Source organism: Theropithecus gelada, chromosome X (assembly GCF_003255815.1).
Source record: "Theropithecus gelada isolate Dixy chromosome X, Tgel_1.0, whole genome shotgun sequence".
NCBI classification, from domain to species: Eukaryota; Metazoa; Chordata; class Mammalia; order Primates; family Cercopithecidae; genus Theropithecus; species Theropithecus gelada.
Window position 1 is genome coordinate 133,593,527 of NC_037689.1, and position 26,678 is coordinate 133,620,204.

General features: G+C 42.1%; 1 protein-coding gene and 1 non-coding gene across 6 annotated transcripts in view; one reads left to right on the top strand and one right to left on the bottom strand.

Annotated features, from left to right (window-relative positions):
• Positions 1 to 878: 878 nt before the first annotated feature.
• Positions 879 to 982, bottom strand: LOC112616764. Its single transcript, XR_003117782.1, has one exon. It is a non-coding gene; the product is annotated as a small nucleolar RNA U13 (small nucleolar RNA).
• Positions 983 to 13,418: 12,436 nt separating this feature from the next.
• FHL1 (four and a half LIM domains 1) overlaps positions 13,419 to 26,678 on the top strand; it is a 69,778-nt gene continuing 56,518 nt past the window's right edge. For 3 of the 5 annotated variants that reach the window (XM_025371885.1, XM_025371888.1, XM_025371894.1), the window contains exon 1: positions 14,115 to 14,343. The gene's annotated coding sequence lies outside the window, so the exon portion shown is untranslated. Of the gene's footprint in view, positions 13,728 to 14,114; positions 14,344 to 15,288; positions 15,448 to 26,678 lie in introns of those variants that run through there. The other 2 variants (XM_025371890.1, XM_025371891.1) reach the window with 2 other exon arrangements.

Genomic DNA, 26,678 nt, shown 5'->3' on the forward strand with positions numbered 1-26,678 from the left:
AGATACAGGAGGCTGAGTGTGGTGGCTCATGCCTATAATCCCAGCACTTTGGGAGGCCAAGAGAGGTGGATCACTTGAGGCCAGGAGTTCGAGACCAGCCTGGCCCACATGGCGAAATTCTGTCTCTACTAAAAATACAAAAATGAGCAAGGTGTGGTGGCGCCCACCTGTAATCCCAGCTACTCTGGAGGCTGAGGCACAAGAATTACGTGAACCAGGGAGGCAGAGGTTGCAATGAGCCAAGATTGTGCCACTGTTCTCCAGTCTGGGCAACAGAGTGAGATCCTGTCTCAAAAATAAATATATAAAATAAATAAATAGGTAAATAAATAAATAAATAAATAAAGAAAGAAAGAAAGAAAGATACAGGAGCCAGCTAGAAGGGGCCCCCACTAGCCAAATTTGGGACAATTTGAGCATCAAAATGAATAAGGACAGGAATGGATTGTAACATATTGAATAAAGAATTCGGCCAGGCGTGGTGGCTGATGCCTGTAATCCCAGCACTTTGGGAGGCTGAGGTGGGCGGATCACAAGGTCAGGAGTTCGAGACCAGCCTGGCTAATACGGTGAAACCCTGTCTCTACTAAAAATACAAAAATTAGCCAGGCATGGTGGCACGCGCCTGTAGTCCCAGATATTTGGGAGGCTGAGGCTGAAGAATCGCTTGAATCCAGGAGGTGGAGGTTGCAGTGAGCTAAGATCGTGCCACTGCCCTCCAGCCTGGGCGACAGAGCGAGACTCTGTCTCAAAAAAAAAAAAAAAAAAAAGAAAAAAAGAAAGGAAAAAAAAGAATTCATGAGTCCATATTGATACTGAAGAAAAAAGTTCAAAAAAGGATAGGGAAGAAGAGAAAGATCTTTTTTCTTTTTTTTTCAGGCCAAATGGGTAAGATGCCAACATCATAACAAGGTTCAAGGGTGGCACATTTCACACATGTGCATGAACACCCAGTCTTCACGCTCATGAACTATAAAAGGATTGAAAAAGCTCTTCTTTATAGGAGAAATCCAACTAATAAATGTAAGATAAATGACAAAAATAGAAAAGCATTATTTTATAACCACCATAGCTAACTGATTCAAGTAAAAATCATCAATGAATGCTGAAACTATCAGTTGAAAACATATTGAGAAATAGAATATTTACACCCTCTCAAAATGTTGTTGAAATGGGAAAAGTTTCCTTATCCCCCTCACAGGGCATGCAATGGAGGTGTGGCTCGCTTGTTCCGTGCCTCACTGCTCGAACTTCTAGGGGAGCATGCAGATGGGCAGGTTGTGGGGCTCCGACCCCACGGCAGTCGCTAACAGTGAATGTTTACAGCTCCTGAAGCCCCAGTTAGTGTGTTACAGGATGCTCTTTTAGTTTGCCATCTATAGGCGACTTGTGTTAGCCTAATTAGACCCCCTTCCTCATCACAAGGACAGAGGGATCTCTGTATCCTGGGGTTTCTTGCCTTGGTGTACCAGAAGAATCGGATCACATGTGAGCTTGGAGAATGAGTGCAAGGTTTTATTGAGTGGAAGTAGCTCTCAGCAGATGGGGGAGCCAGAAGGGAGAAGGTTTTCCCCTGGAGTCAAGCTGTTCAGTGGCCTGGGTTCTCCTCCAACCACCCTGACCAAACTCCACGTCATTCCACCAGTTGATGGCCTGCCAGCGTGCCAGCGTCTGTCGTGTGCTCTTCCACTGGCGTGCTCCCCTCCACGTCCTCTCAACATCCAGTCACTTTGTGTCTTCTTCTGCCGATGTGTTCCTTTCAAAGTCCAGCCACTTGTGTGCCTGTCTGTTAGGGTCTCGGGGTTTTTATAGGCACAGGATGGGGGCGTGGCAGGCCAGGGTGGTCTTGGGAAATGCAATATTTAGGCAGGAAAACAGATATGCCGGTCCTCACCTAGGTCTGTGGACACAGGGACCACAGGGACCACGCCCTTCCATTCCCAGCACTTCCCTGCCTCCCTTTCATATAATTACTTCACAGATTGCCTTTTAATTCTAAGGCTAAAAGAAACTCTTATGATGGAGAAGTCTGATAGAAACCACCTCAACTCAGTGATCAAACCTCACATTAACAATAATGGGACAAGCTGGCATTATGCGCCCTCTGATGTGGTGCACTAAGAAGAACACGACACCACTTCTGTTGTATTCCTGCCAAAAATGGGAACGGTCACAAATCCAAATTGAGGGACATTCTGGGTGAAAACAAAACAAAACAAAACAAACAAACAAACAAAAACTAACCTGAGCTCTTCAAAATGTCAATATCACAAGAACCACCTCACTCCCAAAAAAAAACTTGGAAATATTCTAGATCAGAGAAGGCTAAAGAGACTTGACAACAGTGTGATGTTTGGTTCTTTTTTTTTCTTTTTTCACTGATGCCTCAAATTCTTAGTTCAAGGGAACCTCCTGCCTCAGCCTTCTGAGTAGTTAGGACCACAGGTGTGCACCACCACATTCAGCTAATTTTTACAATTTTTGTAGAGATGAGTTTTTGTCATGTTGACCAGGCTGGTCTCAAACTTTTGGGCTCAAGCAATCCTCCTGCCTTAGCCTCCCAAAGTGCTGGGATTACAGGCATGAGCCACTGTGCCTGGCCAATCCTTGATTACATTCTGAATTTTAAAATGCTATGAAGTATATTATTGGAACAACTGTGAATATTTGATTATGGATGTAAACTTGATATTATATCAATGTCAAATTTTCCAAGTATGATTATTATACTGTGGTTATGTAGGCATATGCCTTTGTTTTTAAGAGATACATGAAGTATTTAGGGGTGAAGTGTCATATCATCCACAACTACAACTATCAAATAGCTCATCGATAGATAGATATCGACATACACACAAATAAAGCAAATGTGAAAAATATCAACAATTGATAAATGTAAGTAAAGGGTATATAGGTTTTTATTATGTTATTCTTGCAATGTTTCTGAAGGTTTGAAATATTTCAAAATAAAAGTTGACAAAAAACAAAAGCACAAACAAAAACAATTTTCCAGAGATAAAAAAATACAAAATAGAATACATAAAATAATAATAATGATTATGAAACAGGAGCCTGCAATAAGAAATCCATTGGAAAGAAAGAAAAAAGTTGGATAAAGAATAGAAAATACAGTAAAATCAACAAAAGTTGTTTCTTTGAAAATATCAACAAAATTGACAATCCTTCAGTTACGACGACCAAAAAAAAATAGAGTACTCAAATTACTAAAATTAGAAATAAAAGAAGAAAGTGTATTATTACTGACCTTACAGAAATTAAAAGAATTATATGTGCCAGGCACAGTGCCTCACACCTTTAACCCCAGCACTTTGGGAGGCCAAGGCAGGAAGATTGCCTGAGGCCAGGAGTTTGAGACCAGTCTGGGCAACATAGTGAGACCCTGTCTCTACAAAATATTAAAAAGTTAGCCAAGTGTAGTGGTGAGTGCCTGTAGTTCCAGCCATTTGGGAGGTTGAGGCAGGAGGATCACTTGGGCCCAGGAAGTCAAGGCTGCAGAGTGAGCCACGATGGTGCCACTACACTCCAGCCTGGGTGACTGAGAGAGACTGTCTCGAAACAAAAGAAAGCAAAAAAAAAAAAAAAACAAAAACCAAACTGGAACTACAATCGCAGAGAACAAAAACATTAGAGTTGGGGGTGGGATGGGAGAAATTGCCTTGTTTGGGAGAAGGATGGAGATAGTGATTACATTCGGAGTGTATGATATAAATAGAATGCATGACTTCTAAAATGACTGGGGTGGCAGGGAGAAGACATGAATAAAGAATAAAGCTGAGCACAGTGGCTTGCACCTGTAATCCCAGAACTTTGGGAGGTGAGTGGGGTGGATCACTTGAGGTCAGTTGTTCGAGACCAGCCTGGCCAACAAGGCAAAATCCCATCTCTACAAAAATATAATAATTAGCTGGGGATGGTGGTGCACTCCTGTAATCCCAGCTACTTGGGAGGCTGAGGCAGGAGTATCATTTGAGTCTGGGAGGTGGAGGCTGCAGTGAGCTAAAATCGTGCCACTGCACTCCAGCCTGGGCAACTGAGCAAGGCCTCGTCTCAAACAACAACAACAACAACAAAACAAACAAACAAACAAAAACCCAAAAGAATAAAGCCAGAAGGTTGAGTCAAACAGACAAACAAAACTGCAGAATGATATAGACTAATGGTACCACTAGTGTACATTAAATATAAAATCATGAAACAAAACCAACTCAGAACAGTGGTTGACTCAGGAGAAAGAAGAGGATAGGACTGCAGACAGTGGACAATATTAAATATTTTATCTGCAATATTCAATTCTTTTACTTCCCAAAAGAGAAAGAAAGTAAAAACAACAACAACAAAACAAAACAAAAGAAAACAAAACTTCTCATGGACCAAGTCTGAAAAAAATAAAAAACAGAGAGACAAAGTAAATATAAACTCTTAATAATTGTGAATTCTGGGTAGTGGGAGCATGAGTTTTATATTATATTTGTACATTGCTTTTTAAGAAATGTCTGGGCCAGGTGCGGTGGCTCACGCCTGTAATCCCAGCACTTTGGGAGGCTGAAGGGGGCAGATTGCCTGATGTCAGGAGTTCGTGACCAGCCTGGTCAACATGGTGAAATGCTGTCTCTACTAAAATATAAAAATTAGCCGAGCGTGGTGTCGGGCACCTGTAATCCCACCTACTAGAGGGGCTGAGGCAGGAGAATCGCTTGAACTCGGGAGGCAGAGGTTGCAGTGAGCGGAGATCAAGCCACGGCACTCTAGCCTGGGCAACAGAGCGAGACTTCAATTAAAAAAAAAAAAATCTGAAAGCCTTAAAAATATATGGGGAAGTGTGCTGATTAGATTTACAGCCCACATTTATTAATTTCATATGTAATCCTGGCCTAATCATATAACATTTTTTTAAAGATTATAAAAAAGCTAAAGATAGGCCGGACACAGTGGCTCATACCTGTAATCCCAGCACTTTGGGAGGCCGAGGCAAGCAGATCACGAGGTCAGGAAATTGAGACAATCCTGGCTAACACGGTGAAACCCTGTCTCTACTAAAAGTACAAAAAATTAGCTGGGCGTGGTGGTGGGCGCCTGTAGTCCCAGCTACTCGGGAGGCTGAGGCAGGAGAATGGCGTGAAACCAGGAGGTGGAGCTTGCAGTGAGCGGAGATCACACCACTGCACTCCAGCCTGGACGACAGAGTGAGACTGTCACCGAAAAAAAAAAAAAAAAAGCTAAAGATAATCCATTGTACTTGTGTAAAAATGGGAATGTCAAGATGGAAAGGTGGAGAAAGAATCTAACATTTCCTGAACACCTACTATCTGTCTGATGTTGTGCTAGGTTCATTACATGTGTTATGTAATTTAATTTCATTCTCACAATAATCCTGTGACTTAGATAATGCTAGCCCTGAATTGCAGATGTAGAAACTGAGATGAGGTAAATTAAGTCATACTGGGGTATACATAACACTGGGGATACATGAAGAACTTCCAGGAATCCGTGGGCACAGTCAGTTGTGAAGAAATCAATTTCTAGACCCTCAACTTTTAAAAACTGATCTGCCTGAGAAAGCTGTGTCTGAGGCAGGTGGATTCTCCTTTTCCACCTCCTTTTTCTCAACAGCCCTTCTCCCATTTTACAAAAGAAAGACAACCCCTTTCACCATCACTAATCTGACTTTGACGTATTGCCCCAGGGGATATAAACCTCCCTGTGCCAAACAAAGGGAGAAGCCAAAATAAGGGTGTTGTTGTGGAAAAATGAGTGACCCTGAACGCTGCATAACAAGACCTTTTGCAACACGGTGGTTTCCAATTCTTTGTCTTCAAAAAAATTTCTGAAGGATCTAATGGAATTGTCAACCAATAAATCATTAAAACTAATTTTTGACGATAGATTCATGATGGGATGGGATTTCGGTCATATAACTCAGAAGAAATACAAAGGTTTGTATGGTAACACTGTGAGAAACGTCCTTCTACTTATTTATGTAAACAAAGCTTCTTAGCCTTAATATTTTCAAAACATGTAAAAAGTCAAAATAAAACTGATACAGAGCCCTGTCTCATTCTAACCATAAGCAATATTTACCCACAAATGGCATGAACTAATTGAAAAAGCTTCATCCATTTCTAAGAACTACATTTCCAAAAAAGTTTACATTGTACATTTAAACCATTTTTCAAATCTTGTTACATATTTAAGTTATTTTGATTAATTGTGTACTAAAGATAACTCTACCCAGAAAACTTTTTTATATTCCACCCCCTGGAAAACATTTTTTAAACACGTAGAACTTTATGGTGAAAGAATTTTTAAAATGTAATTTATGTACATATTTGCATTGCAGAGATGTATATAGAGTGATGAAAAACAGACTTACATGTGTAAAATATATTACATTAGTACAAAATTCTGTGAAAGAAGTGAAGGAGATATGACTTAAAGGAGAAAAAAGGAGCAATGTAAAATTTCCAACTGTTAATGAAGTTAATCATGTATAATATTTAGATGGCTAATGGTGGGTATGAAACAACTACTCTATTTAAATCTAATTGAATAGAATAAAAAAGTGATGTAATCATTTTAGAATGTCCATATATACTATATGCCCAAAATAACTTCGTTTTGTAACTATTTAAACATGGGATGAAAAAGTTTAGATACCAGCTTATAACGTGAATGGTAAGGTAAGTAAAATGTCTCACTCACTACTGTGTATCTAGTGGCACCAAGCACAGGGTCTTTCTCATATTAGACAACCACATAAATTATTTCTAAACTGAATGGTGTGGGGGCACACAGGTTTTCAAAATTATTTTAGGAAGCACGTGAGCAAAAATGTTTGAACACACCTGAGTTTATAACTTACCCTGGGCCACACCACCAACCGAGGCCAAGCTTAGACTTGAACCCATGTTTGCAGGATTCCAAGGCTCATGGTGCTTAGACTATACCTGAGGGAGATAAAGGATGTTATGAATGCTGGTCTTAATTATTAACTCCATTCTGTTTAGAAATAATGTATTTGGTTGTCTAATATGAGTAAGGCCCTGCGCTTGGTGCCACTAGGTTACTAGGTTGGTGCAAAAGTAATTGCAGTTTTAACACACAGTAGTGAGTAAGCATTTACTTACTCTCAAGGAGTTGAAAACTTTACATGAGAGATAAAAGCTGCCTTCATAAAATCTTTAATATAAGATTAAATGTAATAAGGGCAAGAGACAATTATGATACGTGCTACAGGAAAAGAGAGAGAAGTGAGGCATGGTGGTGCATGCCTCTGGTCCCAGCTATTCAGGAGGCTGAGGTGGGAGGATCACTTGAGCCTGGGAGGCTGAGATTGTAGTGAGCCAAGATCGTGCCACTGAACTCCAACTGGGTGACAGAGTGAGACCCTGTCTCAAAAAAAAAAAAAAAAAAAAAAAAAAAAAAGAAAAGAAAAGAAAAAAAGAAAAAAGAAAAAGAGAGACAGAAGGGTTTGAGCAGGTTCCAACATCAGATAGACAGATATTTGTAAAACAGGTAAAATTTGAACTGTGGTAGAAATAGGTGAAAGAAGGCAGAATTCATTCACCCATCCATCTGTTCACCCAAGAACCATTAATCAGAGACATAGCAACCAAATGTAATAAATGGGCCTTTAAAATTTGTGGCTGGCACAATGAGACGTCTCCTCATGCCAGTTAGAATGGCTATTATCAAAAGGACAAAAATAACAAATTCTGGGAAGGATGCAGAGAAAACTGAACTATTGTAGATGGTTGGTGGGAATGTAAATTAGTACAACTATTATGGAGAACAGTACAGAAGTTCCTCAAAAAGCTAAAAATAGAACTAGCCTATAATCCAGAAATCCCACTACTGGGTATATATCCAAAGGAAACGAAATCAATATGTCAAAGAGACATGTGTACTCTCAAGTTTTATTGCAGCACTATTCACAACAGTCACAATATAGAGTCAACCTGTGTCCATCAACAGATGAATGGATAAGGAAAATGTGATACACACACACACACACACACACACACACACACACACACACAAATGGAGTACTATTCAGCCATAAAAAAAGAATGAAACCCTGTAATTCACAGCAACATTATGAGCTTGGAGGACATTATGTTAAGCGAAATAAGCCAGGAACAGAAAGACAAATACTCCATATTCTGACTCATATGTGGAAGTTAAAAACGTTAATCTCATGTAAGTACAGAGTAGAATAGTGGTTACTAGAGGCTGGGAAGGGTAAGGGGAAAGGTAGTAGTGAGAAGACTGTTAATGCAAACAATGTTACAGCTAGATGGGAGGAATAAGTTCTGGTGTTGTATGGCACTGTAGGGTGACTATCGTTAACAATTATTGTATATTTTCAAAAAGCTAGAAGAGCCCATCTGAATATTCCCAACACAAGGAAATGATCAGGCTGGGCGCAGTAGCTCACACCTGTAATCCCACCACTTTGGGAGGCCAAGGCGGGCAGATCACCTGAGGTCAGGAGTTCGAGACCAACCTGGCCAACATGGAGAAACCCCACGTCTGCTGAAAATACAAAATAATTAGCCGGGCATGGTGGTGTGTGCCTGTAATCCCAGTTACTAGGGAGGCTGAGGCAAGATAATCGCTTGAACCCAGGAGGCAGAGGTTGCAGTGAGCTGAGATTGCGCCACTGCACTCCAGCCTGGGCACTCCGTCTCAAACACACACACACACACACACACAAAGATCAGCATTTGAAGTGATGGGCATGCTAATTATCCTGATTTGATCATTACACATTGTATACATATATTGAAATATCACACTGTACCCCATAAAGATGCACAATGATTATGTGTCAATTAAAAATAATAGTTAAAAAAAAGATTATTTCTTGACATGGAAAGATGCTTATCATTAAACAGATTACCAGGTCGCCAAAATAGAAATTGTTTATATCAGGGTCAACAATACTGGTTCTTCACAGAAGAAAAACCAGTATTTTCGACTTTGTGGGCCATATGATCTCTGTCACAACTACTCTGTTGTACTATTGTACTGAGGAAGTAACCACAGATAATATGTAAACAAATGAATGTACTTGTGTTCCAATAACACTTTATTTATTGACACTGAAATGTGAATTTCATATGAATTTTATATGTCACAAAAAATATCCTGCTTGAAATAAATGAACTGTAAAAACAACGTTTGGGAGACATCTGGAGAATTCAGAATCCTGACTGGGTATTTTTTGGTATTAAGAAATTTTCAGTAACTGTTCCTGGGTGTGATGATGATATTGTTCTTATGTTATAAAAAGGAGAAAAGCATCTTTATCTTTTAGCCACATACACTGAAGTATTTCTGGATGGAATGATACGATGTTTTGCATTTGATTTAAAACAATCCAGTGTATGTGTATTGGAGGGAATTGGTAGGATAACTACAATTAAAACAAAATAGATCATGTGTTGATAATTTCTGAAGTTGGGTGTTGGGTGCATAGAAGTTCATTACATTATTTTCTCTATTATGTATATGTTTATATTTTACCATAATGAGTTTTCAAAATGGCGAAACCCCATCTCTACTAAAAATACAAAAAATTAGCCAGGCGTGGTGGTGGGCTCCTGTAATCTCAGCTACTCCGGAGGCTGAGGCAGAAGAATCACTTAAACCCGGTGGGCGGAGCTTGCAGTGAGCAGGGATCACACCACTTCACTCCAGCCTGGGCAAAAGAGTAAAACTCCATCTCAAAAACAACAACAACAACAACAACAACAACAACAAAACAACACTACTATAATTTAATGCTTACCATGTTCCAAGAAACTGGAAGTATAAACAAGGAAAATACATTGTGTGCCCTCAAGGAGCTTATGATCTGCCGGGGAAAATAGACACATGAAATGACCAGGTATGTCATGATTACCTGCTGTGCTATCAGCATGAACCAAATGCCACAGGAGAACTGGATTCTGCCTGAGTTGGTCAGGAACGGCTTGAAAGGGACGGTGAGGTTTCACTATTTCAGAAATAGAATTTCTAGGGCTTGATGACCTATGGGATGTGAAAAAGACTGAGTCAAAAGTAATAGAAGCTTTTACTTTGGCCACGTGGGTGGGTGGTGTGCCATTAATGGAGACAGGTAATGGTGTGTGTGTGTGTGGGGGGGATAGATCAGGGTGGGGGCAGGCCGGGGAGAGTTCAGCCTTGGACCTACAGGAAGTTGTTGAAACTTTTCTAGGCAGAAGGTTACTTAGTTACTGCAGTAACTAAGGTTTCAAGAGGGGAATGCACAGGATGTTTTTGGAGATCCTTCTAGATCCCAGACTAACAGCCTACTTGGGGAGAGGCAGGAGGTAAGGTTGGCTGGAGAAGTAGATGTGTTCTCTGAGAGTTGTTTTGGGCTCCACTATTGACAGGACAAGGGATGATCATGAAATGGAGTCAGTGCTTCCCTGTGGGTTCCATTGACAAAGTCAGATGAGCACCACTTTGGGGGAAAAATCACTTACCTGAAAGAAGCAGCCACTTTGGATGACTGTAATAAAAGTGATGAACACTCTACTTTCATTGTTTTGGAAGCAGAGTATACAGGTTTGGATTGTGGGCTCTGGAACTATGCTGCTTGGTTTTAAATCCTGGTTCCAAAGTTGCTTAAGTCTCAGTTTCCTCATCTGTAAAGTATCTCATATAAGAGTAAATAAAATGATGTATACAAACTGTCCATTACATAATACATTTTCAATAACTTAGAATTATTAGTTCTAATGGTATTTTTGAAGAGAATGTAAAGGACTTGATTACTTTGTGTGCTGATAAATGCTCCATATTTCCTTCCAAGGGTGCTTTAAATTCTATTGAAATTGAAGGCCATTTTCCTCGCACCCTGTTCCTTACTAAACAGAAATCCAAAAGATCAGATCTGAGATCACACTACCTGCTTTTAGTCTATTTAATTTCTTTTTACTTCTTAATACTGAAAACATTACCAAAATGTAGCACACAAGTTCACAATTTGGGCAACCCCTTTCTTTTTATTCGTTTTGCTTGTTCTGCAACACAAACTACAGTCCCTGACATGCTTTCATTGGAACGATGTGTTTCCATGACCCACATAATTTGAGTCTGTCTCAAGGAGATGAAGTGTTAAGAGGCAGACTGGGCTGGCCTTGGGTGCAGACTAAGCTGGGGCAATGTGGGAGGCAGGACATGCCTTGTATCTAGTAAGAGCATCACCAATGTCTGCACAAGCGAGGAAGTGAGGAAAGAAGTGGAGGAGGCAGGAAGGAAGGAAGCAAGAAGGTAGGAATGGAGCAGAGATGGGGGGAGTGACAAGGGGGAAAAACAAGAAGGAAGAATGAATAAAGGAAGAGGGAGAAAGGAAGGAGTCTTGAGAAGAATGAATCACAACTAACACTGATTGAATGCCAAAGAATAGCCAGAAGTTTCCCTGAAAGAGGGTCCTCTGTCCAGAGCCTTCCATCATGGGTGCCTCTTGGCTGTTTCTTTTGGGCTGGGCACAGGGCTGGTATGGGGTGGGGAGTTGTCTGTGGCCAAGCTAATTGTTCAATGCCTTTCCATGATGGAGTGGGGGCAGATTGGCTTCCTCTTCTCCTAGGCAGTGTAGCGGGACTTCTCTTGCCATCTAGAAGGACCAAACTTCAGTGCTTCTGAGGGCTTAGAAGGGGAAAAGAGAAAGCCCAGGCCCCTGGTGCCAGGGGCAGAGAAGGGGACTTTGTAAGGGCTTACGTTGCTGGTTCTCTGGTAAGGGAGACCACTAGCCAGTTTGTGAGACATGGGTCAAATAGGAATCATGAGGATCTATTTGCTGGATCTATGTATACCACACCACCCCTACACCCGCTCCTGCCATCATCATCTACCTCCATGGTCTTCTGTACAGTGTGTACAGTGAAGAATGACTTTCAGCAGATCGAGGGCCAATTCTTCCCATGAATCCAGCCCTTATTCCATCTCACCTAGGCAGGGAACTTTACTCCTTTAGTAAAGCCTCCTGTCGTGCCTCACCAACCGCTCTACTGATTATCCCTAAACTGTTGACCAACAGGCTCTCATCTCTCAAATCACAAAGAGAGAAGAGAATCTTTTCTTGTCCCTACTCGCTCCTCCAGTTCTGCTCCATTGTTCTTCCCCTTTACATTGGAAAGTCTCAAAACAGTTGTCTACCCTATGCTGTCTCTACTTCAACTCCAATTCCCTCTGCAACCCTGTTCCATCAAATCCTTCCACTTCCCTCCACTAGCACCACCCTAATCTAAACCACCATCAGCTTTGATAGAAACTATTGAGAAAGCCTCCTAACTAATCTCCCTATTTCAATTTTTAATCTGTTCTGAACCATTCTCCATATAGTAGTCAAGGTGGTCTTTTAAAAATGTAAATCAGATCTGGAATACTACTCAGCAATAAAAAAGAGCAAGTATGGAAACACCCAACAACTTGGATGAATCTCAAGGAACTCAAAACTGAGTGAGAAAAGTCAATCTCAAAATGAATATTGTATGATTCATTTACAAAACATTCTCCAAATATCAAACTTACAGAAATGGAGGATGGATTCGTGGTTGCCAATGGTGAAAGACTTGGGGAACTGAGGAGATGGTTATTGCTATTTTATAATTATAGTACAACAGGTAAGATCGTTGCAATGATGAAACTGTTTTATGCATTGATCACGGTAATGGAAAGAGGCCACACGTGATAAAATTGTATAGACCTAAACACACACATACCAGACGCGTACGCACATACACACACACACACACACACACACGAAGTAAAACTGGAGAAATCAAAATAAGATTGGTAGATTGTACTAACGTCAACATTCTAGTTATCTTATAGTGTAGTTTTGCATTGGGGGAAATAGGGCAAGGGGGACACCAGATCTCTCTGTATTATTTCTTACAAATGCATGTGAATCTACAATCATCCCAAAAGACAAAAGCTCAGTTAAAAGAAATGTAAGTCAGACCACGTCACGCCTTGGGGTTAAGCCACTCATTCAATGCCCTCCCATTGATTCTGGAATGAAGTGGCCTGCCCATGGACTGCACCTGCCCATGGACAAGCATGCAATCCACGATCTAGTCCCTGCCAACCTGTCCAGCCTTACTTTCTGGTACTCTCCCCAGCTCTCCTGGCGCCAATCATGATCACTACCTTTTGATTGCAAAGCATCAAGATTTGGTCCCTCCTTCTGGCTTGCTTTCTGGAAAACTTTTTCCTGGCTCTTTCGTAGCTTTCAGGGTTCAGCTTAAATGTCACCTCCTCCTTTCCTAATCACACTATTTGCACTTTTCCTATACAGGCTTTATCCAAATTTGATTATTTTCTCACTTCTTTATTGTCTGTCTCCCCCAGTAGATTATAAGCTCCCAGGGCAGGGTGGGTACTGTCTGCAGACGACGCTGTTATCACCAGCGCCCGGCACTGAGCTTGGCACATGGCAAGGGCTCAGTAAACTGAATGCTGAGTGAAAGAGACGCCACGCGCCGCTTTGCCATCGGTGCTTTCTGAGTGACGCTAAAACGCTCTGGATGGTGGCATTAGGATTATGGATGGGGCTTCTTTAGCTCCCTCCGGCTTGTTACTAAGGGGGAGGGGTCGTCGGGCCTTTCTGCGCCGCTCCGAGCCACCGGGTTTCGAAGTCGGGGGCCGAAACGGCGTGCGCCCCGAACCGGGGCCGCTTTTCAGGGAGTGCGCAGGTTAGCGAGACCCCCAGTGAGGCGAGACACCACCCTCACTTGGCTGTCTTTGTTGCTCCCACCTCCCCAGCCCCGGCTGCCCGCAGTGACTCGTGACTCCCACCGGCCTCTAAGGCCCGCTGGGCGAGGGAGGGGGCCCGAGGCGCCCCCGGCCCGCCCTCCTCCCGGCCTTCGGATCCGAGCCGGCCCTCGGGAAAGAGCCTGCCACCGCGTCCCCGCAGCCACCCTCTCCCCGCGCCTGGGCCTCTCCAGTGGCGGGGACTCGTGGGCGCGCAGAGTGCGTGGCGAGCCGCCCCCCTCCCCGCGCCCGTCCGGCCTCCTCCCGCGCGCGCGCCCCGCACACAGCTTCCGTGCAGTGGGCAGAACCCAGCCCGGCGCGCGCTGCGCCCCGCCCCGGGCTAGCCGCGCCCGCCCCCGCGCTCCTGCTCCCTCCCCTCCTTCCCTCCCCGCCTCCCCCGCGCGCACCCCTCCCCTCGCGCCCCTCCCGCGCCCTACATCCACCGCCCGGCGGAGGGGGCTCAGTCCGCAGCCGCCGCCGCCACCGCCGCGCCTCGGTCTCGGTGCAGGCAGTGGCCGCCGCCGCCGAGACAGCTGCGCGGGCGAGCATCCCCACGCAGTAAGCCCGCTTTCTCTCCGCTTGTGCGCGCGTGTGTGCCTCCCGCCCGCCCGCGTCCTGGGTCCCGGGGGAGCGGCTGCCCTCCTGCCCCGCCGCCGCCGCCGCTCTGGGCTGGTCCCTGCGGTCCCGGCTGCTCGGCCTTCCAGGGCTGGGTACCTGCGGCCTCGGCGGCCTCGCTGAGGCCGGGGGCCGGGGGCGTCCCGGGCTGCGGGGTGCGGGACGAGGGACTGCGTGGTCCCCCCTTGTGTGTGCCTCGGCCTCCCCTGGGTTTTCGCCTCGATGGGGACTAGGAGGCACTGGGGTGGAGGTCGGGTATTGGGAGTGAAATGGGGGCTCTCCATGTTTTCCTGTGCCGGGGATGGTGGGGAGTGAGAAGGGAGTGAAGGGGGGGGCCCTGGTTTTGTCACCAAGGATGGCGGGCAGTGGGGGGGGGCGGCGAGGTGGGGACACCTCTTGGTTTTTTCAGCCAGGATAGCTAGCAGGGGCTGTGGGGAGCGGGTGAGGATGAAGCGGTGGGTCGACTCCCTTGGTTTTCCCATCAAGGATGGCGGGGATCGTGGAGGGGGGAGGTGGGAGACCTGCTTTGCTTTGCTTAACGAGGATGGCTGGGGTGGCGATGAGGAGTAGAGGTGAGGGGGCCCGCCTGGGTTTTCCTGACGCGGATGCTTGCGGGGTGGTTGGAGGATGGGGGTGGGGTACAGACTAAGGAGGGAGGGGGAGGGCCGGCTGAGGTTCTTCTGTCCAAGGGGGATGGCGCGGGTTTGGCGAGTGGGGGTGGGGAGGGGGTATTTCAGCTCCAGCGTGGAATCTAGAGAAGCACGAGGAAGGTTCTATCACGGGGGTTGAGCCTTAGAAGGTGGGTTTTCAAAACTGCAGGGCGTGACCTTTCCCGTCTCAAAAAGCGTGAAATCCTTACAAGGTGCCGTCTGTTCTAGGCTCTGGGAGAGAGATTTCTGCTTTCGAAGTTTCTCTTCCTTTCCTCTCTGCTCTTAGTCGTCCAGGACTAGGTAAAGGTTAAAAAATCATCAAGGCTAAGTCACTGTTGTGTCTTTCGTGGTGAGCGCTATATTATTTTCTGCATTTGGGAATGTGCGAGTTTTTCAGGTTTGTTTTGATTGCCCTTTACAATAAACACCCCATGCTAGGGAGACCCCTTGGGAAAATAAAAGGACGAGGCTTATTAATGGTATGCCAGGTTTGGATTTTGAATTCCTGAAGGGCAGGAGATAACATCCTTGTAGCATTTCGCTTGGTTTTCAGAAGAGTAGAAATAGTAGAATAAGCGTATGTATTTGCTGGAAGTCCCCTTGTATTCATTTAAATTATCCCTTCGGGATTATCCGAGCCCCCTTTGATTTGGATTTGGAATAGATCCAGTTTTCCTAATTGGAGCCATCATCTTGTAATTGCTTGTAATTCTTGTCTGGGTTATCAAATCTATGGCAAGCTTATAGAACAGCAGGAATAATTTTTTCCGTCATCTTGATTAAGACAGTTTTAATGTAAATGTTATGGTGTTCCTTGGAAATGTGAACATTTGCAGAATAGCACAAGTTTAAATTATGGCCCCCCCTGGAATTTTGTAAAGCCTTTCCCGCCCCAGCTCATCTCCAAGAACCAGGACCTCCGGATCCTTACACTGAAGAAGCAAGGGCTTCTGGGATGGTAGCTTTGCGTTTACAAACTCATGTTCATATTTGCTTAAGAAGAATACGTATTAAGCAGGCATTTGCCTTTTATGTGGTGAGACTATAGTGTTTTCCCATTTTTGGTTACATAAGGTTCCAATCAAGTGTTTACCTTCAGTCTTTAAAAATGCTTATTTAACATTTTTAAGGGCCAATATAATCTTTATGCAACAGGAAATTGGTCAGATAGGCCATGATTTGTGCAAACCACCTCACAATAAGTACATAGTCTAAGACTATCATATAGACTCTGTAACCATATATGGTTTTTGAAATTCTGGGCTCCCATATTTAATTTTCAGAAAAGGAAAATATTTTTTTCAACCAAGTCTAGATTTTTGAGTGAAACTAAGAAACATTGTGTAAGATTTAAATTGACAAAATTCCTCCTGTATAATACTAGTGCATTGGAGGTAATTTAATATATATTAAATGAATGGACCGCTAAAACAAAGTAATTATTTATTTTTTTTCCTGGAAGTGTCAAACTGGAAATGTTTAAGAGGAAATAGATTTTTAGTTACAAAGATCAACAAAAATGCATTTATTTACACTACTGTATTATAATGTTAATATGGTATTCACTCTGTGCCCAAATAACAATAGAAAAAATAGCATATTTTTATAGTAAAATTTAAGCCTAACGTGTTTTTCTCTGAGGAGTAGAATGCAGAAAGTGGTAAAAATCTTTTACAGAGAGAAGCATGTTGATAGGAAGTGGGCTTTAAGTTTCTCTCTGGACAAAAGGTGTAAATGGCATATTTTTTACCTGGCTTTTTGAGAATCTGTTGCCCCCGAGGACATGAAAGACATTTCAGGAATTAACAGAAGTCGGATCAAATTCTCTTGCTAGATGTTCTTAAAGATTTTGCTGATATGCATTTGAAAATTTGTAAATCAAGTTTTCATATAAGAAATTAACCCTCACCTCTAAAGTTTGAGCATTAGAAAAGTTTGTTGAAGGCATGGAAGGTAATTCCCTGTGACTGAACCCTGTTTTTCCACTCTCCACCTCCTAGTTCCCTTCTTCCCCATGCCTCTCCCCCCCCCCCCTGCCAGCAACGTTGGCTTTTATAACCTTATGGGAGTTGAACCAAATGTTCCTGCTTGCTTGAACTTGAGGCCTTATCTATTTGGCTGCTTTCCCCAACTTTTGCCTACTGAACTTTTTTTGTTAATTGAACTATCTAGTTGTTTGGATTTGGGGTAAAAGGGAGGAGACTGTAATTATTTTCTCTTAAAAGATATTTTAGCTCCTGTGGGAGAAGAGCAGAGAAAGGTTCTTTTTTGGTCAATGGTGTACTTAATTAAGCAGAATATATGACTGTTCGTTTATTCAACAAACATTTGCCGAGTTACCTCCTCTGTTGGAGGCTCCATGCTAGATGTGGAGATATTTGGTTGATAAGAAATGGCTTCCGCCTTTCTGGTGCAGTTTTGAAAATGAAAAATAGATAGTGAATCTGTTGTGAATAATCAAGAATTGTCTGGAGTTTTTTGGAGATACACATAGCAACCTTCTATACAACCATGCAAACGGTGGGGGTGTTTCTTTCCAGTCACTTATTCACTGCATAAACTGTACCTTGCTTTCTCAACTAAGACATGTTTTTTTAAAAATTTTTTCATTTTGGGAAATTGTATTGTTTATAAGTCATATTAGGGTCTATGGCCTTTTCTTTTTAAAAAAAAATAAAGTAAATAAGACATAGCTGATTTCTTGATGTTTACATTCAGCTTTGTATTACTGTATAGAGTAGGGAGAAGTGGAAGGCCAGCATACCTTCCTGTGACTTAATGCATCTCTGATGGCAAATTGGGCCTCCCCAAAATATTTTTCTGGGGTCAACTTTGAATTATGGATAATAATGCATGATGGAGCCCAGAAGAGTGGATAGTCCTAAATAGTAGCTCGAATATATCTTTGACCTTCTAGAGGGCTACTTCCTGAGTGCCTGGAGAAACCCCCTCTGTGTGGATAGTGCCACACTGGTGGTTTTCAGCCAGGGCGCTTTTGCCCCCCCGAGGGGTCACTCAACAATTTTTGCCAGATGCACTCTACCGGCATTCAGTTGGTGGAGGCAGGGATGCTGCTTAAATATCCAACAGCGCATAGGGCAGTGCCCAGCAGCAAATATCCAGCCTGAAATGTCAGTAATGCTGAGGTTGATGTAATTTCCTCTACAAAATGTAGCAGAACGTAATTCTGGGAGAGTAGAGAACAATAACAGCGTCTTGAGGTGACTGAGTAGTTGGCAGAGCTCACTTTATTAGTCTCAAAAATGACTAGTTCCAGCCAGGTGCTGTGGTTCACGCCTGTAATCCCAGTACTTTGGGAGGCTGAGGCAAGCAGATCACTTGAGTCCAGGAGTTCGAGACCAATCTGGCCAACATGGCAAAACCCTGTCTCTACTAAAAATACAGAAAATTAGCCGGGTGTGGTGGTGTGCGCCGGTAGTCCCAGCTACTTGGGAGGCTGAGGCACGAGAATCGCTTGAGCCCAGGAATTAGAGGTTGCTGTGAGCTGAGATTGCACCACTGTACTCCAGCCTGGGTGACAGAGTAAGACCCTGTCTTAAAAAAATAAAATAAATAAATAAAAGTGACTAGTTCCTGCATACCAACCTGAAGAATTAAAGAAAATAACAGCTACCATTTATGGCACTTACTCTGTGCCAGAGGACTTGTATACGTTATATATTCTCTTCATTTTGTAAATGAGGAACCACACTCAGAGAGGTAAGGGAACTTGCCTGGGGCCTCACAGCTCGTCAAGGTTAGAAGTAGAAATCAAGATTAAGAAGATTATTACTCCTTTGAAGTTCATGGTTTTAAGCACAACTATGCATTATCTCTCTTTCGGCATGCATCATTCAAAATCTTAACAAAATCAAAATTACTATATGTCCTATATACCATTGGGCTTGCCTGAGAGTAATTAAAACCATGAATGCTAAATGTGATCATACTTGGAGTAAGTGACAAGGAGTAGGGGAAAAGAGAACCAACATTAATTGAACACCTACTAAAATTTCAGGAAGCATGCAAATTAAATATACACCCATTGTCTAATTTGATCCTCACAGCAACTCTGCAGTTATGATGCACATTTTACAGATGAGATTGGGAAATATTTGTTAGGTAACTTGTCTAAGATTGCACAACTAATAAGCAGCAGGGCTGGGATTTGAAATGATGTCCCACAACCAAGCCACTTTTTGCAGCTTACTCTAAAAGTTGGAAGTAAGTTGAGCCTCTTGGAGAAAGGAAGGTAGGCCCTGGGTAAAAAGTAATTTCAGGCAGAGTGTGGTGGCTCACACCTGTAATCCCAGCACTTTGGGAGGCTGAGCTGGGCAGATCACCTGAGGTCAGGAGTTCAAGACCAGCCTGGCCAACATGGTGAAACCCCGTCACGGCTAAAACACAAAAATTAGCCAGGCGTGGTAGCGGGTGCCTGTAATCCCAGCTACTCGGGAGGCTGAGGCAGGAAGAATTGCTGGAACCCAGGAGTCGGAGGTTGCAGTGAGCCGAGATAGCACCACTGCATTCCAGCCTGGGCTCTGTAGAGCTAGACTCCATCTCAAAAAAAAAAAAGTAATTTGAGAGGTAACGTGTAGTAGACGTTGGATTATATTCGGGTAGAGAATGGAGAGGTGAATTGCTGTACCTTCCTCAGCTGATGAGAATTGAATTCTACATGGAATTTGTTCTAGAGATCTACTCAAATTGAAACAGTGATTGTCATTTTGTCCAACTTCATTTTCTGTCTTACCTGAATTTTCCAAGCTGTGCTTTGATAACCATGAATCTGGAAGTTATGGAAGTCTGTGCTTAACCTTTCAGTAGCTCACCTTCCACCTTTCTTAGGGCTGTCCTGTAGAACACAGGAGTGACAACATTTGGTTTTTGTCTTCTTTTTACACAATTTAAACATTTGTGCTTGCTATGGAAGATGTTTTTATAATACACGGCATCAAATTCATTCTTGTGTTTTTCATATGGGGTTGTTTTGTTTTGACAACTAAATATTTATTTTAAGTTTTAATGTGTTTTGTTTCAGAGCACAAAAAGAGGAAACATTTAAAAAATAGCCCAATCACAGTCATTTTATCTGAAAAGCATTTTTTTGGGGGTGGGGGGGTGCAGGAAAAGGACTGCATGTTTCATTTCATTTACTTCAGTTGGAAAGGAATTTTAACCATGATTCTCAAGGGCCAGGATGCTGGAAAAAATGTTATTTAGATAAAATGCCTGTTTTGATTTCCACATAGAACCGTGAGTCATAGATTCTGATTATAATAATAATGTCCTGATTCTACTACAGCAATCAGCCGCTTGGGTAATCAACCACTGTGTATAGACATGCATGGTGATACCATCTGATTTGTCCCATCACCCACTGATTCATTCTAGAGTAGACTTGAGCGATCTGATGGAACTTGCAAGAATGAATGATCCTTTTGAAAATCAAATTTGTCAATAAGAATGGTACATTTTATTGTAGGAAAATGCAGAAAATACAGAAAAGCTTCAAGAAGAAAACCAAAATCAGTCATAATTCACCACCCATAAATTAATGACAATATTTTGTATGTCCTTTAAAAATGCAGTACTTTCTAAAAATGGTGGATTCAAGCCCATTGCAAAACCTCCAACTTATATAGTGTGTTATTTTTTTTTTAAATGACTAGAAGATTTTCTGAATGACTGCTACATCTCTAGATAGAAGTCACGGTCATAACCCATGAAAAGGGAAAGCTGACAGGCAGTTGGAGAACTATGCTATAGCATCTTCCTGACAGCTATTTAAAGAAGCTTAAGGATAGCTCCTTTAAATTTCTCCTCTTCCAACTTGAATGATCGAGTTTCAATGCTAAAAGAGGCTGTCAGTACCCACCTCTCATTATTTTACAGATGAGGAAACTGAGGCTCAAAGGGGTCAAGCATCTAATGTGCTAACATCAGAGTTCCAGCTTGAACTTTTAGGTTGTCTTCATAGGTAGGTAATTTTTTATTTCCTAAAGATTTCTCCCAGTCAAGAACTTTTTCATGGCCTGACCCTCAAAAGAACAAGCTCTTCTGGTGGGAGTATACTATAAAGGATACTAAAAGGCCGAGTATAATACTTCCTAATTTCAGAATATGTTCCAAACAGTTGTGGGCAGTACAGGAATTTTTCATGTTACTTGCTTTATTGTAATTGAATATTTAGTAATGGGGAACCTCTTGAATGGGTCTAGCTCTCAGTTTAATTTCCCCTAGCCTGTGGGGCAAGTGCCAAGGCATATATGAAGTATGCATATAGGTACAAAAATGAAAGATGACATTAAAAGAGTCTTTAGACATGGTAGCCTGGAAAATCACAATTAGGGCTTTTGCTCCATGAAAGTATTTTTTTTTTCCTTTATAAAGGGAGATATCTGTTGAAATTGTGGGATAGAGATTTTAAAGATTGCATCTGCTTCCAAACTAAGGTCAAAAGTTAAATTGTAGTAAATGTGTGCAGTGTGGTATCATTAAACTGCACACACATACATGAAATTGTTGTTTTAATCTGGCATCCCCTTTTTTTTTTTTTTTTTTTTTAAGATGGAGTCTTGCTGTGTCGCCCAGGCTGGAGTGCAGTGGTGCTCTCTCAGCTCACTGCAACCTCCACCTTTCGGGTTCAAGCGATTCTCTTGCCTCAGCCTCCCTAGTAGCTGGGATTACAGGCACATGCCACCACACCTGGCTAATGTTTGTATGTTTAGTAGAGATGGGTCTTTACCATGTTGGCCAGGCTGGTCTCAAACTCCTGACCGCAGGTGATCCACCTACCTCGGCCTCCCAAAGTGCTGGGATTATAGGTGTGAGCCACCACGCCCAGCCTTAATCTGGCATTCTTAAAAAAATAAGTTATTTCGCTTTCTTCTCCCTTTTCTCCTGCCCCATTTCATTTCTTTCTGTAGCTATGAGGGTCACTCTTCGTGTCTGTTTCACTCTCAGGGTGACTCTTTTCAGTCCACCTGACTGCACCCACTTACCTTTTTCCAGGCTCTCCGTGGATCCATATCCTTCTATCACATTCATCTGCCACTGCATCTTGCCCTTGTCCCCATTTGCCATTGTTTAAATTACCCCACCCTGGGCTGGGCCAGGGCTGTTTTTCAGCTTAGGCTGGGCAGGGAAGCTGATCTCCAGGGCAGATGTGGAGTGAGAAGAGTTGTTGTCACTCTATACAGAAATGTTATTGACAGAATAGGATTAAACAAAATATGTACAGAGATTACATAGGCTATGTATACATGTAAACTTGTGAACACAAAATCATCCCTTCTTTACAGCCAGGGTTCCAGCAAATGCTAAGGCTACATGAAATAATGAGTATGGATACCTATTGCCGAGGGCTTACTATTTGAACGAGTGAGAGAATTGTACTCTTGCCTAGGGGTGTATGTTTAAGTAGTTTTTTTTTTTTTGCTCCTGTTCCTTGTTATTGCCTGCTAATGGATATGTATATTGTCAGTAAGTGACCGACTCTCCCTAGCTTCCTGTAATACACTGTATTTCTCTTCTGAAAATGGATGTTCCTCTGTATTTAAACCACTGAGATTTACTTGTGCCTCATTTTTGAACTACTACAGATAAAAAACACACAATAGGAAATACTTGTGGACTGTTTTTGAAATGCAGTGAAACCTAGAAAAAGAAAATAACAATCAAAATAATAAGTATCTGCTGTCAGCATTTTACTGCTTCTAGAATTGATGTTCTCTTTGCCCACATAAAATCTCTCTGGATGTTATTCCTCTTGCAAGACATAGTAGCTTTTGCTCCTGTTCCTTATTATTGCCTGCTAATGGATATGTACATTGTCAGTAAGTGACCAGCTCTCCACAGCTTCCTGTAGTACACTGTATTTTTCTTCTGAAAATGGATTTTCCTGTGTATTTAAACCACTGAGATTTATTTGTGCCTCATTTTTGAACTACTGTAGATATAAAAGGCACAGATAGAAAATACCCGTGGACTGTTTTTGAAATGCATTGAAACCTAGAAAAAGAAAATAACAATCAAAATAATAAGTATGTCTTGTCAGCATTTTACTGTTTCTATTTGCCCACATAAAAACTCTCTGGATGTTATTCCTATTGCAAGACATTAAATATTCCATAGACTTTTTTTTTTTTTTTTTTTTTGAGACGGAGTTTTGCTCTTGTTGCCCAGGCTGGAGTGCAATGGTGCAATAATGGCTCACTACAACCTCCGCCTCCGGGTTCAAGTGATTCTCCTGCCTCAGCCTCCCAAGTAGCCGGGACTACAGGCACCCACCACCACGCCCAGCTAATTTTTGTATTTTTGGTAGTGACGGGGTTTCACCATGTTGGCCAGGCTGATCTCAAACTCCTGACGTCAGGCGATCCGCCCTCCTCTGCTTCCCAAAGTGCTGGGATTACAGGCGTGAGCTGTTCTGTAGACTTTCTAATAACAAGAATTTGTAATATTCACAAGGTTTTAAATTTCCTTTTTAGTACTAAGGAAATGATAGCTGGGAATGCAGAGGCTTTATTGGCAAGATTGTTTTGACAAGGATGGCACAAAACTAAATTTCTATACTTGATTAATTTATAAGTCTTGTCACTCACTTTTAGTTTTAGAGTGTGGATAAGGCTGTTTGATTTTTGTCAGATTTGAAATGTATGATTTATGAGACATTAAGGATTGGTTTTTCAGTGCACTCTGCCAGGTCTAGTTTTATGCATCATTCTTGTTTGGGAAGCTGATTGCAAGTCTGCCTACAGACATAATCAATCACCTGCACCTTCAGGTGGCCAGGTGGACTGAAGTAAAAGATTTCCCCCAAGGTTTCTCAGAGACTAAAGAATACACACACACACACACACACACACACACACACGCAGACATGCAAATTATCGGTCCAAAAATATTTATATCACTAAGCCAGAGCGGTGGATTTAGACATTTGACTTAACAAAATTTGTTTTTCAACACGTTCTAGCAACTACCCTGTAAATGATCGTCATTTCACCTACAACAATGAGAAGATAAAGTCCTCAGCCACATAGCTTCTAGAGGCTAAAGAGGCACGTTAAGTTGTTTGTCAAAGATTCCACACCTTCAGATGCCAGGGTCAACACAAGTTTTCAAACCCTAGACCCAGTCCCTTCTGGGCCACAGAAGGTCTGCCTCTTTTAAGGAAGGAATTTTCCAATGCGCTAAGCACAGGTAATCACACTAAAGAAAGAAACCAAGCAGCCAAACTAATAGGAGGAGGTGAAAGTTTATACTTGCATCTTATAGCAGATGGCCTTTGTTAAAGTCACTTTTAAAATATCAACTTTACAGAGCATGATTTAGGTACAAAAACTGGCGTCCAATTAAAGCCTCCAATTTGATGAGTTGAGACAGATGTATATACCCATGAAACCACTGCCCCAATCAGGATGTGGAATGTTTTTATCACCTCCACAAGTTTACCCTTGCTGCTTTTCCAGTAACATTCTTCCCCCTGCCCCTTTTCCCAGACATCCCCTGTTATGCTTCTGTGTGAGAGCCACTTTCAAAACTCAGATTTGAAAGTTTGTGGACCTTCCTCTATAAAAAGACTATATTTACATCCAAAATGCAATTGTGTTCTCTATGTTTAAAATAATATTACAGAGAAATTCCAGGTATTGATTTCCTAGAATCTTTCCCTGATCCTCTGCAAATAAGCTATTTAGTAAATAGTTTCATTATGTGCTTGAATTGAAGAGAAATTACAGCCAAGAGAAAAACAATTCTAATAGACAGAAAAGCAGTGTATGTTCTTCTCAAGTAGTTACAGTGAGATGTCAAATCCCTCAAGACCCGGAAAAATAAAATTTGAATTTTGCTTCGTACTTATATGTAAAGTACAAATGAAGACTGAGAATAAAGATTTTATATGTATCTATCTGTCTCTCTGCCTACCTATCTAATCATTCATCCATCCATCCCTCCAGCTAGTGTGTGTATATATGTTTCTGTATAAAATTACTATGTATTAATAACCCTACCCCTTGAGGATTCCAAAATATTTGAAGGCTTCAGAGGGAATTTTTTGTGCATGAAAGGTGTACTATCTTTACAAACTTAGGTGAAAAACAAGCTTTTCATATGCTGTTATTATTCTCATTGATATATTTAATTGAACTAATAATTATTGGGCCATTTAAAGGCTACAGCATTGAGATGCAGTTTGCCCCTTCGTTTGTCAACTTCTAGAAAAATCCAAGTGTCAAAAACTGTCTCGCTGGCTCTCTGTTCTGTTGCTATTATTTTGGCATGCGTCTAGTCTCCTCTTGCCACTCTAGATTTCTACTGTTTCTGCCCTATCTTCCTTCCCTGATTTTCCTCCTTCGTGTCTTTCCCATATCCTGATGCCACTTCTCTTGCACTGCTCTGCTTTCTCACAAGAAAGCCATTTTTATAAACATCTCCAGACTGAGAGGGCAGCAGACTAATTCCAAAGTGCCAGATAGCGTCTTGGAGGCCGTTTCTCCTGTGATCCAACACTTCTTCACACACCTTTCCAGTTTTGAGCTGTACTGGAGATTGGAGAGTTGTGAAAGGATGGTTTTTGGATAATCAAAGTTGAATATACTTGCTGGGCTGTGTTATGGACCGTCTTTGAAACCATGAATCATTAAAAATAAGTGAATAGTTTACATTATAATATTCCTAGGAAACTTCCTTTGATAACTGTAAAGCAATTAAAATTGTCCTGAGATAAGGTGATTTATTGTTTTTCAGAATGGGCCATAAAGATAATAAAGAACCCCTTCAGCATTTGTCAAAACCCATAAAATGCACAACGTAATGAATGAACCCTAATGTAAACCCTACACTTTAGTTCATTATAATGTATTAACGTTGGCCTATCAATTGGGACAAATGTACCACATCAATATAAGATGTTAATAATAGGGGAAACTGGGAGATGGACGCTAAGAAGGCATACAGAAACTCAGTACTTCCTACTTAGTTTTTCTGTAAACCTAAAACTGCTCAAAAAATAGTCTACTAATTAAAAGGCTCATGCCTGTAATCCCTGCAATCTGGGAGGCCGAGGTGGGTGAATCACTTAAGGCCAGGAGTTTGAGACCAGCCTGGCCAACATGATGAAATCCCGTCTCTACTAAAAATACAAAAATTAGCCGGGTGTGGTGGCATGTGCCTGTATTCCCAGCTATTCGGGTGGTTGAGGTAGGAGAATCACTTAAACCCGGTAGGCAGAGGTTGCAGTGAACCGAGATCGCGCCACTGCACTCCAGCCTGGGAGACAGAGTGAGACCCTGTTTTAAATAAATAAATAAATAAATAAATAAATAAATAAATAAATTCATTCCAGTGTTTGTTTTTCAGAATGAGTGAAATAAGAGGTGTGTTTCTTGTTGAGTGATGTAACCTGTGGCATGAGCCCCTGAAAAGGGGAAGTATGAGGTTCCAGGAGAGCTGCCCAGTACCTCCAATGCTATGTCTAGTTGCACAATAGTCAGTAGATAGGTCAGTGGGAGCACTGGGTTGGGACTTCACATGCCACCCTTGAAACATCATGCCATCTTTGCAGTGGAGTCCCAGATTTTGCAAATCCCCTGCCCTACAACCCAGTGGGCCCTTTTTGAC